This window comes from Lemur catta, chromosome 1 (assembly GCF_020740605.2).
Source record: "Lemur catta isolate mLemCat1 chromosome 1, mLemCat1.pri, whole genome shotgun sequence".
Taxonomy (NCBI): Eukaryota; Metazoa; Chordata; class Mammalia; order Primates; family Lemuridae; genus Lemur; species Lemur catta.
In genome coordinates this window covers 202,209,204-202,223,885 of record NC_059128.1, presented here as the reverse complement: position 1 = coordinate 202,223,885, position 14,682 = coordinate 202,209,204, and the positions used below count along the sequence as shown (strand labels likewise).

Below are 14,682 nucleotides of genomic sequence, written 5' to 3'. Positions count from 1 at the left end.
TAGATGAAGGAAGAAAACCTATAGACCGTGGTTTCTCAACCTTGCCCTATTGATAGTTTGGGCAGAAGAGTTTTCTATTATGGTGGCCATCTTATGTTGTAGTTGTAAAATCTAAAATGTCTCCAGACACTGACAAAGTATCCCTAACGGCAAAATTGCCGCCAATTAAGAACCACTGTTTTATACTAAAAAAAAAAAAAAAAAAAAAAAAAATCAGGCAGGGCGCGATGGTTCACGCCTGTAATCCTAGCACTCTGGGAGGCCGAGGCGGGTGGATTGCTCGAGCTCAGGAGTTCGAGACCAGCCTGAGCAAGAGCGAGACCCCATTTCTACTAAAAAAATAGAAAGAAATTAGATGGACAACTAAAACTATATAGAAAAAATTAGCCAGGCATGGTGGCACATGCCTGTAGTCCCAGCTACTTGGGAGGCTGAGGCAGTAGGATAGCTTAAGCCCAGGAGTTTGAGGTGAAGGGCAGAAGGGGGAGCAGGAGTGACTCCATGACAGGCTGAATCTCCTGACACAGGCCTAAGTTTCGGTTTCCCCAAGACGGGTGGGCCTAAGCCACGAGTTCCCCGGACGGATCCTCCTCTTCCCGCCCAATGACTCTGCAAAACAGCTGGACAAGTATTGGGATGGAGCACCTTGGAGCCAACCAATCAGGAGACAACTTGATCAAGCCACCTTTGAAGGAGCAAATGAACTAAGGGGGGAGGGGGAATGGTGTGCCCAGCGTATGTAACCTACTGTAAAGCATAAAAGCTCAGTTTTTACCCCAGGGTGGGGTCCTAGTTTGTGAAGAGACCACTGCGTTGGTGCTCTGGTACTTGGACCCTGGCTCGAGGCAGCCAATAAACTCCTTTGCCTTTTGCAGCCTTGGACTCTGCCACTCTGTTCCTGGGGCCAAACGGGGAACTGGTTCTAACAGAGGTTGCTGTGAGCTAGGCTGATGCCATGACACTCTAGCCCAGGCAACAGAGTGAGACTCTGTCTCAAAAAAAAAATCAACCAGTCACAAAATATAGACTTTACTGGCCCTTTATTCAAACAAACCATTTAAAATATTAAAAGTAGTGGAAAATTGAATTCTGATTATTGGGTGACATTAAGATGTCGTTAAAGTCTTAGGTGTGATAATGGTATCATCAATATGTTTTCTAAAAGTGTTCTTACCTTCTAGAAATACATACAGTGATATTTGCAAACGAAATGTTATTATATCTGGGATTTGCTTCAAAATATTTGGAAGGAAGAAAAAAGAATGGAGTTACAGACAGTGTGGATGGAACACAAATTGACCATTAGTTAATAATTATCAAAACCAGATAATGGAATTCATTATACTATTCTCTCTTTTTTTGTGTGTGTATGTTTGACATCTAGAATACCATCTTCTTACAAGTGTGGAACATGTAATAAGATAACTTGGCCAAATTGCTGAGAAAGGAATTTAGTCTGGGAAAGTCTAAGACCACCTTTATTAATTAATAGAAAGTGATGCATTTTGAAATTCATGAAAGCTATGAATTATTGCATCCTTGGCTTATTCTCAACCCAAAATAGCTGAAATTCCATGTTCTAATAAAAGAAGCATGTATGTAAATAATTGAAATACATTTGTCTAATTGTCATAGTAGAGATGTAAGGTCTAGTGTTAACAGATGATGGATTGCTACTGAGAAAAGTCAGAAAAAGTTTCATAATGGAGAATATTTGAACTACATTTTGAAGGATGATGGGAGGTATCAGTTACAAAGATTTAGGAAAGGAAAGGAGTTAGCAGAAGTGAAGACAGTTCCTACATGGTAGGAATGGCATATGCAAAGACATGAAATTACAAAACGGCATGATGTTCTTAATGAAATCAATACCAGCATTTCTGTATGACCAGAGTGTAGGGCCAGAGTGGGCAACTATAGAAGAGATGAGAGAGCAAGTCATAGTTATATCATACAAGGCCTGGTAAACCAAGGTAAGGAGATTAAGTTTGTTCTTATGGGCAATACAAAACCAGCGAAAGGTTCTAAGCAAGAAAGAAAGGTGATTAGATTTTATTTTGGAATAATCACTTTGGTTGTAATATAAAGCCTGGAGAATGGAAGACCATTTAGTACAGATGAAAAGTGACAAAGACATATGTTACACAAAGATAGCTGAATTTGAGAAGATGGAGTGAGGTCCACAGCACAGAATTTAATTAATTTACAATTTTCCCTAGCACTAACCTCAACTCTGCAGTCCTGGATGACTGTTTTCGCTGTTTCACTGCCCCTTAAGCACTACTCAATATGCAGTGCTACACTACACACTGCACATATTGTGTAGTGCTTAATGGGTAGTGAAATCTACCTAATCATTCAATCCAAAATCCTGCAAGTCATCTCTTTTCCTTACATATCCAACTGGTCTCTGATATTCACTTCTCCATTTTGTCTGTATTTTTCCTGTTGTGGTACCCTGATCTAATTGCTTTACTGTTCATGGTAAAGAATATGTTACTTCTTTATCAAGTCGAATTCACTGCTGTGAACATAGGAGGTCTTCAATCATGGTTATTATTTACTTAAATTTTTATCAGGCTTAGTGCACTGCTGGGAACTTAGTAGATCCTTAATAATGTTGGTATAAGTTACATCAAATTATTTTGTGTCAATTTATTAGTACATCAGTTTATTTTGCCTTTTAATCTTAATTAATTTAAGAACAGCAGATATTGCATCTTTGGAGAGAAATTTCAGTTGACAATGAGTACATGGTAAGTGGCAGTGGAAAGAGAAGATCCCTGAACAGAGAGATCATTTCAATGATTTTTTTCAAAACAGATCATTTGATTGAAAACTATCCCTAATAATCCAATATCCTTGTATTAATTAAATAGAGCAGTGCAAGAATAATATTCTCTATTAATAGATTCCGAATATTCTTGAATTCAGGTTTAAACTTTGTATGAAGAAAAATATATTTTCTAGATATGGGAGGGAGAAAAATACCTTCCAAGGGGAGCAGCAAGCGGGTTCTGAGCAATGCTCTAGCATGATCCTAGTGGAGTGTAGATGCTCTGTAACCCATATAAGCACAAAATGAACAGGACAAAACTGCCCCTGGCATTGGGGACAACTCCACCTGCCTCATCACCAAGCCTACTGGCTTGCCCCTGTTTTGGTCACCTGGCCTGGGAAATGCACAGTCTGTGTCCATACACATAACTGGTCCGGGCCTCTGTTCCAGATGAAAAAAACATGTCAATCTTGGGAGAAAGTACATGCTCAAAAAGTACAAAATTGATTCACTATCGAGCACCAGAAAATGTCTGACTCCTTTACTCAAAATGTTGGCTGTACTTCCAGAAATAGAACAATCTTTAGAGATTTTCTTTTTGCTATTCTCACAGTATTTACAAAATTAAAGAGATATTCAGAAGAAGCCATTCAACCAGGCAAAAGTAATCACATAAGCAATTATTTATGTATGTACATATACATATGTATACATGTATTTTATGAATAAAAGTTTTAAAGGTGTTTTGATATCAAAATAACTGAAACAAAATAGGGAGAATTAATGAGATACCTTATGGAAATTTCCCTAAATATTAGTTTTGTTTCATAAAAGTGAGACATTAAAGGGAAGACAAAGAAAATAATCCAAATAATCCAGAGAAAACTTGACCGGACTATAGAATTGTCCAAAATGGAAATGGAACTGCCTGAGAATACATTCTCATGTATTCTACTACATGACAGAACTTATACGAAAGCTTGTTTTTTCATGCTGACATAACCTTTCCTAATTGCCATTTAGGAAAGAGTGGATTTTTACTGCTAGGATATCTATCAAACACATATATGTACACAAATATTTATGAATTTATACAAATATATATAAGTAGATACATGATGAATAAAAATGGTTTAATAATCAAGATATTTTAGAGCTAAAAACATTAAAATATGTTTTAATTTATTCAGTCATTTAAAAAGTACTTCTTTATAGACAACTTATACTGCTTTACCAATAAGAACAACTAAATTAGTATAATAAAAAATTTAATCATTTTTATAATGTTTATAGTTTTTAATTCTCTTCACTTTATCAGTTTCATGTTTAATTATGAATCATTACATGGTAAATATATTTCCAGAATTTAGGAGTACAATAGATACTCTCAAAGGTATACCAAATATTTCTGTTCCTTCAGGACATAATGCTTAGTATGCTGACAAACAAAAATATTGTAATCATCGTTACCAAGAACTACCTCTTAAATGAGTTATATCACTGTAATTAGTATACTATGGGGACCATGTTTAATTATTCTTAGGCTGTTATAGTGACTTTTCTACGTTTTCAAAACCCACTGGCATGAAGTACATTCCCACGTATACATTCTATGCTTATTAAATGTTAAATATTAATATTCAATTTAATGGTAAGATGATATTAATAAAACATGCTCATAAAGGTTACAGATTAATCCCTGGATGGCAATTCATTTAAGCCTGAACAGTCTTTAATATATTTATGTAAAACTTTAGCCATAAGTACTATAAAATATCAACAGAGATAATGTGAAAGAATAAAAATACATCCTAAAAAGCATGTTCAGGTCTAAAGCACAAGAAATATAGTGATTATTATTATTTCCTTAAACTGAAAAGCAATACATGTATTTCTTAAAGACCAATGCAATGGAGTCTGCAGTATGCCAACATTTGCTTCTCCTAACTAGTAAGCAACACAGTAGCATGCTTTTATAATGACTGTAAACAAGCCATGTGAATAGAAATGGATCTTTTTTTGGTTTGTGAAATTCTACAAGGAGCTAAACACATTTTCCATATGCTACATGATTTAAGTAGTAGGCTTGTGGCAAGCTATTATGGAAGATAAACACTCATATCCATTTCTACTCAAATTGGATACAAATCAGCATAAAACTGCAAATACTGAGATTCTAGTTGAATATAGGTGACTAGGATTCTTTCATCATAATTTAAGAGAAAACCTTCATTTTGGGTAGCTGCTAGTGTAACTTAAATTAGCTGATCTTTATTATAATAGTAGATATACATTTTTCACCTTGATAAATTGCATTACCCTAAAAATATGTTGAGGATAACAAACATATCTTCTTTAAATTTTCATGAGAAAGATCACTTCTACTGAATTTTAGAAGTAGCTCATCTTTTCCAATTTCTCTTTTGTGTACAGAAAATCATTTAGCTTCCTGCTTACATAAAATAAATTTCTGTATTTGGAACATTTTCTGAAAAAGTGGCAACATATTATTTTATTTTTAATATTTAAATGGAAGACTACAACAAAACCCAGCCCATGTTTGTACATTTCATCACATATATTCCCATATATTTTGTAGTTCTAAGAACTTACTTACATATTCAACCATTAAATCTAAGTATACCAGGGTCATCTCTGGAAAGCAAAAACTATTATTGTATCATTTTTAATATGCAAATGATTCTTGCCTTTGAAATATTTCAATTAGATCAATGCTTCTGATGGAAGCTTTTAAGCCAAAAGCTCTTTGACTTCCCATGTAGTGTCACCAAAATTGAACCTTAGTCAAATGGGGCTAAAGGATTTCAACAACATATACTATTACAGAGTGCTCAAAACGTGTCTTTCCTTTTCAATTATTGAGCCATGTTTTTCAGATTAGGGAAGACTGGTATCCACCAGTCAAAAAGCATATATCTGGCAGGAAAGAAAGTGAGAAAATACATTTGAGTAGTTTCCATGTCGAGAGTCTGTCCTATGCAACCAGAAGGTCTTATATTCCTTAATGAGACATTTCTGCTCACACCTGGTTTGGTCCAATTTAGAAGAATTTCCCTACAGAAAGAATGAACTGTGTCAGCATAGCTCTAATTCAATAAATCACCATCCTATTTGCATACATGCAACATGTATCTTAGTATGGCATGTAGAGACATCATACCTAATTAAAACATTATTTAATTGAAATCATTTTTGTAGTTATTGTGTTTAAAATAACATTAATTCCACCCTCATATCTATCTTCCCTCATCTGTAACAATTTGGATCTTATAAATGTAATTCATACAGTTATCCTGACCGACACACAACACAAAGAGACTACTAAGAGGAAAGTGTAATATATTATTGATGACACTAATGAAATTACAACACACATCACTCATTTTAATGGGTCTGTTTCAATGACACATCACGGTGACCAGGAAAGAGCAGCGCCAAATTCAGAAACCTAATTAATAACTCCTGGCAGTATCAGTGAAGGAGATGAAGTATCTTTACTCAACTGACAAATCTTTCCCACTCAACTAAGGCAAAAGAAAACTGAAAAAAAAAAATGAATTTTGAAATAAAAGCATCTCAAATCTTCATGAGTCATTTCCATGTGTGTTAATTAGCAAATTAATGATGGAAATGATGACTCTCTTTCAAATGCTCCTTCTTATAGTCATAAATGAACACAGGGATGCCACCCATTGTAAATCTGAATTAACATTCATTATACCCCATGTTGAAAAACTCCTAAATGAAATCACACTAATAATAAGTCATGTCTTTCAAAACTGACTGGGTATAAATGCTGAATGCATGGAGAAAAGGCCAGCTCAATTTCTTACAATTGTTACTAATTATTTTAGGGATTATGCTAACTGTACTCCACAGTTAACAGTGGATTACTGTATTTATATCCACATTGACAAAGTACAGTGTATGATTTGGATTTGACAGTTCTTTAAATGATTAGCTAAATTCAGAAGACACTGTTAGTAAATTGTACCAAATCTTCCTTATGAGGTCCATGCTATAAAGTTAGGATATCCATGCTGATACATTAAAATGTTTTAAATCTGCTTACAGAGTGACAGGTGGGATTTTTTGCATTACACAAAAAACAAAATTAACCATTTTTATGGACTGAATGTTTGTGTCTCCTGAAATTCTTATGTTAAAACCTAACCCCTCCAAATGTGATAGCATTAAAAAGTGAGGGCTTTGGGGGGGTAATTAAATTTAGATGAGGTCATGAGGTTGGAGCCACCATGATAAAATTAGTGCTTTTATAAGAAAAGGATGAGAGGGCTGGGTGTGGTGGCTCACAGCTTGTAATCCTAGCACCCTGGGAGGCCAAGGTGGGAAGATCACTTGAGCTCAGGAGGTCAAGACCAGCCCAAGCAAGAACAAGACCTCCTCTCTACTAAAAATAGAAAAAATTAGCCAGGTGTAGTGGCACGTGCCTGTAGTCCCAGCTACTTGGGAGGCTAAGGCAGGAGGATCACTTCAGTCCAGGAGTTTGAGGTTGTAGTGAGCTATGATGGTGCCATGGCACTCCAGCCTGGGTGACAGAGCAAGATTGTCTCAAAAAAAAAAAAAAAAAGAAAGAAAGAAAGAAAAGGATGAGATACCACAGCTTCCTCTCTCCACCATATGAAGTTGCAGCAAGAAGGCAGCCATTTGCAAGCCAAGAATTGTCCTCACCAGAATCCAACCAGAGTTGGCACCCTGATCTTGAACATCCCAGCCAGAAGAACTGTGAGAAATAAATGTCTGTTGTTTAATTCACCCACACTATGGTATTTTGTTTTAGGTAGCCTGACCTAAGAAACCCATCACAGCATACTTTTCTTAAAAACATGGATCACCTTGCTAGAGTATAGCCCAAGAAATGGACAACAATGATTCTGTTTTGTTCCCATTATGATTAAATATACAATAGAACAGAGAACTGTAGGGAGAGTACACGCTGTGCTCTATGTAGTTATTGCCAAGACTTCTCAGTCCATCTAACTACATTGTCTGTCAAGAGAAGTAAGAGAATATCTTTTAGGATATTCAAGGAAAACTCCCTTTCCATTGCACAGTGCTTTATAGTTTACCAACAAAGAAAACTTGTATTTCTGCATTCAAAAACTTTCTACTAAATCAAAAGGAGAGACAGAAATCAGACAAAGGTTAATACAATCCTTAGTGCCTTCCAGAATTTGGAGAAGATAGTGATATAGTTGACTACTTTTTTTCCACACTCATTTAATTGGTTTCCTGTTCTTATTTATATTTCATCACTATGATTTTCTTTTTATCTTACCTCTAACTGCACATATAAACTAAAATTCAATATTTAGATAACTCTACTTTTCTTTCTTTATTTATTAGGTACTCATTATCTCTTAGTATTTCAGCTCTCACTCATTAGGTAGGACCTGTCACTCTCCAAGGACAATTTTATTTGAACACCCTACATGCTCTTGGCAATTAATATAAGGAAGCATTCCCTTTCATCTACACTCCAAATATTTGCATTTTCCCTTTCTCCATTGTTCTTTAGTTACCTCCATTACCTTTGGTAAATAGTGCTCAGGCCACAGGATCAAACAAAATAGGTAATTCAGATTTTTTTTTCATTTATTTTCTGATTCCAAACATGAGAAGGAAGTGAACTACTTCTTTTGGAAGTTCACTCTAAAGACAAAAGTTTATAATTTAGGAAGTATCTACTTAAGCAAAGTGAGTAATTGAGCCAATATTGATTTTTTTTATTCTACTGAACAGCCCTTAATAAACATCTAATATGAGTAAGTCACTGTGCTAGGAACTCAGGGATAGAAAAGAGAAGTTTTCAGTCTATGTTGGAAGCCAAGCATGTGATGAATAAATTGTTTTAACTTGTCCATATAATACATTTAAAATATTATATAGTATGAAGTTATTTAATTTTATATTTTATACATTTTAAATTTTATTCTATGTATATATAGACTGCTAGAAAATACTGCTTTGTTATAAATGTTTTTGTATACCTTATCTCTCTATGTCATAGATTTTGTATCATCATGTAGTACAAAGTCTATAAATATTCTACGCACTGTTCACTGTATACTTTATAGTTTGAGATAAAAGTTCCAGGGATAGTTCCTGATAGTAACAATTTAACTTAGATCATATTCCAATTGCCACAATATTAATTCAGATAACACAATCCTAATTAAGCAGAAGGTAATTCTTTAATCAAATGGATTATTTCAGACATATATACATGATAATATCTTCTCAATTAAATATGAAGGGAGGTTTTCTGCAGGATTCTAAGAGCAGTACTTTCTTGAATTTCTGAAAGAACCAGAAAAAGTTAATTGTTTTTCTCCTTTGGAATGGCATGGGTTATGAATATGAAATCTGTAGATACTATATCTTTTTTTCCCACCTGGAGGAAAATCAGCTCTGAGTTGAAGTTGATACCATGGAAGGTAGAGCTGAGAGATAGAAAGAAACTTATGCCTTAATGATATGATTTCAATGCTTGTCCAAACCAACCTAAAATCTGCTCTTCCTGTTGACTTTCAATTCTGTTGACTTTCAATTATGTGAGTCAAGGTACTTTACCCATTAAGCCAAATTGAGTAGAGTTTTATGTTACTTTCAATCAAATTCATTCAGATATACAAAATTAGTTAGTATAGTTATTAAAAACACATATATTTTCTTTAATAACTATAGATATGATTTTACTTTGACTTGAGGAATTTAAATAATTCATTTAGTTGACATTTAAAAATGACTCCTTTGGGGTCAAAAATTCATGGTTTCTCTTGAATAGCAAGTATATCATTCAAGATGATTTGAATATTTCAAAATCAACAGAACATTATAATGTTTGCTTAATTTTAGCTAGAAGGAAAAGTAAGTACAAAGTGGAGCAATTGACCTACTGAAGCTATGAACGTTGATCACAAAGGTTGAAGGTATTTAATGAAGGAATGTTTTAATGTAAAATTACTCACAAAAACTGGAAATATTACATTTCATATTATAAATAATTGTTACAGATGTTAACACAATAAATATTCATGTTGAAAATGTGACAAAAAATAATATTTTAAAGGAACATTCTGATTGTTTCCCTTAGCTGAGTATATTCGCCCACTATTTATTGGTGTATCCCACCTGTAACTATTTTTGCTACCATATGGAAATGGAAATTTTGTGGTTTTAATCTATAAGCAAATGGATGCATAAACAGTTTACTGTACAAATATTTTAAAAAGGAAAACCATGTGATTTTGAAATGCCATTTTCTCAAAATGTAAGTACCAGATAGGCAAATTTCTATCAATTATGTTGACATTAATAGTAAAAAAAAATTTCAGATTGTGAGTAAATAGTAGAAATGTCAGTTTTTTGCTTTTCAACTATAAAAAGAGATTCATGCACTCATTCATTCACACTCTCATCCATGAGTGTCAGAGGTTTGAAGAGGTCCTCAGGTACCCCACACAAAGTAGATGTGCAGTTGGTTATACCAGTCAGAAACTAATCATGTCTAATTTAAGAATAAAATAAATCTCTCTATATATACTGTATGCATAGTTTCTGTCAACTATGTACTAGGTTACAGAAGTGATAGAAAACATCGAGAACCAGACGGGAAGCTGGGTATCAGAGTGCTGCCAAGACACTGTTATAGGAACTGCCTGTGTAGGGCATTGGCATTTCAGACACCACCACTGTCACAGCTGCACTGAGAAACTCCTCCACCATGGCAGTATTGCTGTCTCTCCACATTTGCTATGCCACTGACAAAGTCTTGCTTCACAATCTTGAACTGCCCTGACATCTTGCCTTCACTTTTTTCAGATTTAAAGTCCTGGGAGGGGCTATCCTAGTGGCTAAGCTTAGGGCACATGCCTGGACCCTAGCTCAAGTACAAAATATCTGGACCCATTCACCTTCTGTGAGGAGACAGGGGACTGACTTCCCATGAGAAAAGAGGTTCCGATATCAGGCACTCAAGAATAAAATTGAAAACAGCAATATCCACTACACAGGTAATGGGAAAGGAAAGTGTATTTCAACAGCATTCTTCTAAAATTATCCTGTAGGTTGCTGTCCTATTGCATAACACTATTAACTCCTTATATTATCTGCTAGTAAGTTCTCTATAATATTCTAGGAGTGGTTATCAAATTTAATGAGCGTAAGAATAACTTGAGAAACTTTTAAAACTGCTTAAGAGTTTCAGATGCAATGGATCTGAGATGCCTTATATGAGTCTGCATTGTTCCCCTGTTCCCTAACTTAAACCTAATGGGTAACACCCACATACACTCAGTAATTCCTCCAATGAGCTTTACATTTACCAAGAGGTCTTGTTTTGTTCCCAAACTAGTTTCCAGTGACATGTGTAATTAAATACAAAAATTACATGATTTAATTAACATTAGGTAAATAAGAACATATTAAGTGTGAAAGAAAGAATTATTTCTGTGAAAATGAATCTGAATGCTTCAGAAAGACTCATAAAGATTAATCGATAAAATGAAAGGGTTGTTGAATTATATGTGGAGAGATAACGGAAAAGATTATTAGCAAGGGGAGGGAGGAGTATAGTGACAATGTAGAAAAAAATCTGCACTCAGATTGTTTTAAAAGTCTTGCTCCAAGGGGAGGAAACTGAAATTGGAAATCTTAGGTGATTCATCATATGTGTGGTTTAAACAAGAAAGTAAATCCAGAACTCCAATTTCCAAAATAATACTCAAAGAAAAATCCTTTGTCCTATATCAAAAAGTTGGTGATGAATGTTTCAGTTAAAATAAACTGCTTTTTCAGCCATCTCAATATCTACTGGCTCTGCATGTGCCATATAAAAGGGTATTTACCCTTCAGGCAATATTTAGTCAAGGCTTCACTCCTCAAAACTGGAAAGGTAAACGGGTATCATCTTGAGTTCTAACTCTCATGGACTGGTGATGGTAGCTTAAAGTACTCGGTGGACACTGGATCTGGGGCTGTTAGGGGGCCCAAAAGAAAAGAGGTCTGTACTACTTAGGCTACTATTTACAGATCCTTGTTTCATTTAAGATTGCCTAGCCAATTTTCATGGTTATAATGCATAGGTTTCTTGAAGTAATCAATAAATGTATAAACCAAATTATCAGAATGAATGGAGAAAGTCATAATTATTTGGTTTTGATAATGAAGGTAGTCAAAACAATAAATGTTGGCATGGATGAGGAGATATACGAACACCCATATGCTGCTGGTGGGACTGCAAACTAGTGCAACCTCTGTGGAAAGTAATATGGAGATACCTCAAAGAGCTACAAGTAGAACTACCATTTGATCCAGCAGTTTCACTACTGGGCATCTACCCAAAGGAAAAAAAGACATTCTATAAAAAAGACATCTGCACTAGAATGTTTATAGCAGCACAATTCACAATGGCAAAGATGTGGAAACAACCTAAGTACCCATTAATACATGAGTGGATTAATAAAATGTGGTATATGTATACAATGGAATAATTCTCAATTATAAAAAACAGTGGTGATCTAGCACCTCTTGTGTTATCCTGGATAGAGCTGGAACTCATTCTACTAAGTGAAGTATCACAAGACTGGAAAAACAAGCACCACATGTACTCACCATCAAACTGGTTTTAAATGATTAACACTCTGTGCACATATACTAGTAACATTCATCAGGTGTCAGACAGGTGGGAGTGGGGAAGAGGGGATGGGTATATTCACACCTAATGGGTGCTGTGTGCACCATCTGGGGGATAGACACGCTTGAAGCTCTGACTCAGGTGGGGCAAAGGCAATATATGTAACCTACTAAACATCTGTACCCCCGTAATATGCTGAAATAAAAAAAATGAAGATCGTCAATGCCAATAATTCCTATGAAATTTTATATTCTAAATCCTCTGGTTTTCCTGTTTATGAAATCTGAATTAACTGAATAATTGCTAAATTTCCCCTTTACTGGGTGCTCTAGACTCTGTGGTCACTGTTTATTTAAATAATTGCCAATCTGTTGTTAATCAGTTAAATTATACTTAGAGAAAACAATGAAAATTTAGATGTATTTTTAATTAATAACTGTTTCATGGATGTTTAACTCTTTTGCAAGATATGTGTCACTATTTGAAATACAAGCTAGTTTTTAAAGTAATTGACTTTATTAAGTGGGCTCAGTTCTATTAATCTATAGCCTCCTTTTCTCTTGAAGCCTAATATTTAATATATGCAAAAAATGAAACATGCAGTTCTTAACTCTACCCTTTGGAACTGTGGCCCTAAATAGAGAGGAAGAAAAGTAATGGGTTCTTTGTGCTAGACATCTTGATACGAGTCACCTTGACATTTTGTTTCATGATTAATGAATGTTCTGGCAGACATGTTAATCCAATATCCTAAAAACAACATCACTCAGTGAATTTTGAGCCATACAAAAGCCAAGACCTCCAGTAGTAGAATATGCTCTCAGTGAAAATTATGCAAATTTCAAGTAGTCTGTGAAATGATTCTTCAATTTTATAAAATACATTAAGGTGATTAAGTCATATGTGATGGTTAGATGATAGAATTTTGATATTAACACTTCACAAAGACATATTCAAAAGAGTCTACATTTTTATAGAAATGGAAGAAAGTGGTAACAACCATACTATTCTCATATCTACGAAAATTTAGAAAGAATTTTAAAGTAGTTGAGAGAAAATAAGGAAAAGTAATTACCTTGAGAGGTCACTCATCAAGTATTTATAAAGCATCAACTGCTATGCAGGAAACAAAAGAATTAGAAAAGTTATCTCATTTCCAAGAGGATTTTTAAGCTTTAAGTTAATTTAAGTAGGAGAGACTGGATAGTTTCAGAGCTATTGTCTTCTGCATATTTGGCTAATATACTTACAATAAAATAAACCCTGAAGTTAAAGAATTCTACCAGTTTTTCTTGCTCACAAAGAACTCAAAATGGAATTTAAATTTTGAATCATTTTGGATGTTTTATCTTCCCCCCCTCAGAAAGAGACAATTTAGAGATGTTGCAGATCATTTGTCTACAATGTAAAAATACCGAAAAGTGATAGGCTGATAAAGATTTGAATGGACATAATAGCCTATTAGATAATTCTATATTGTTCTATTTTTCACGACTGAATTACATTAGATGATTCTTTGCCTTCATATAATTATTTTAGATGTCAATATTTTTTCCAAGAAATATATTTCTATGAACAACTAGCTATGACTACTACTACTAATGACTAATAGCTTAAAATTCAACTACAGTCATTTGTCACTTAATGACAGGAATTTGTCCTGAGAAATAAAATTGTTACGTGATTTTGTCATTGTGCAAACATAAGGTATAATTACACAAACCTAATTAATATAACCTACTACACACCTGGGCTATAAGGTATAATCTATTGCTCCTAGGTTACAAACCTGTACAGCACATCGCTATACTACATACTGTAGGCAATTGTAATACAATGGGAACTGTCTGTGTATCTAACATAGAAAAAGTACACTAAAAATAAAAAGATAAAAAGTGGTACACTTACATTGGGCACTTGCTATCAGAGGATTTTTCAGGGCTGGAAGTTGTTCTGGGTGAGTCAGCGAGTGATGAGTGAATGTGAAGATCTAGGACATTACTGTACACTAACTGTAGATTTTGTAAACACTGTTCACTTAGGCTGCATTAAATTTATTAAAAAAACAGTTTTCTTTCTTCAAGATCAAATTATCTTGACCTTACTGTAACATTTTTACTTATAAATTTTTAAAAATTTTTGACTCTTTTGTAACAAACACTTAGCTTAAAACACGTATTGTAGAGCTGTACAAAAATATTTTCTTTCTTTATATCCTAGTCCT

The 14,682-nt window shown here is 34.3% G+C and overlaps 1 protein-coding gene across 3 annotated transcripts in view; it reads right to left on the bottom strand.

Annotated features, from left to right (window-relative positions):
- The window catches only part of NAALADL2 (N-acetylated alpha-linked acidic dipeptidase like 2), an 887,154-nt gene that overhangs the window by 3,096 nt on the left and 869,376 nt on the right, over positions 1-14,682 (bottom strand). The window lies entirely within an intron of this gene.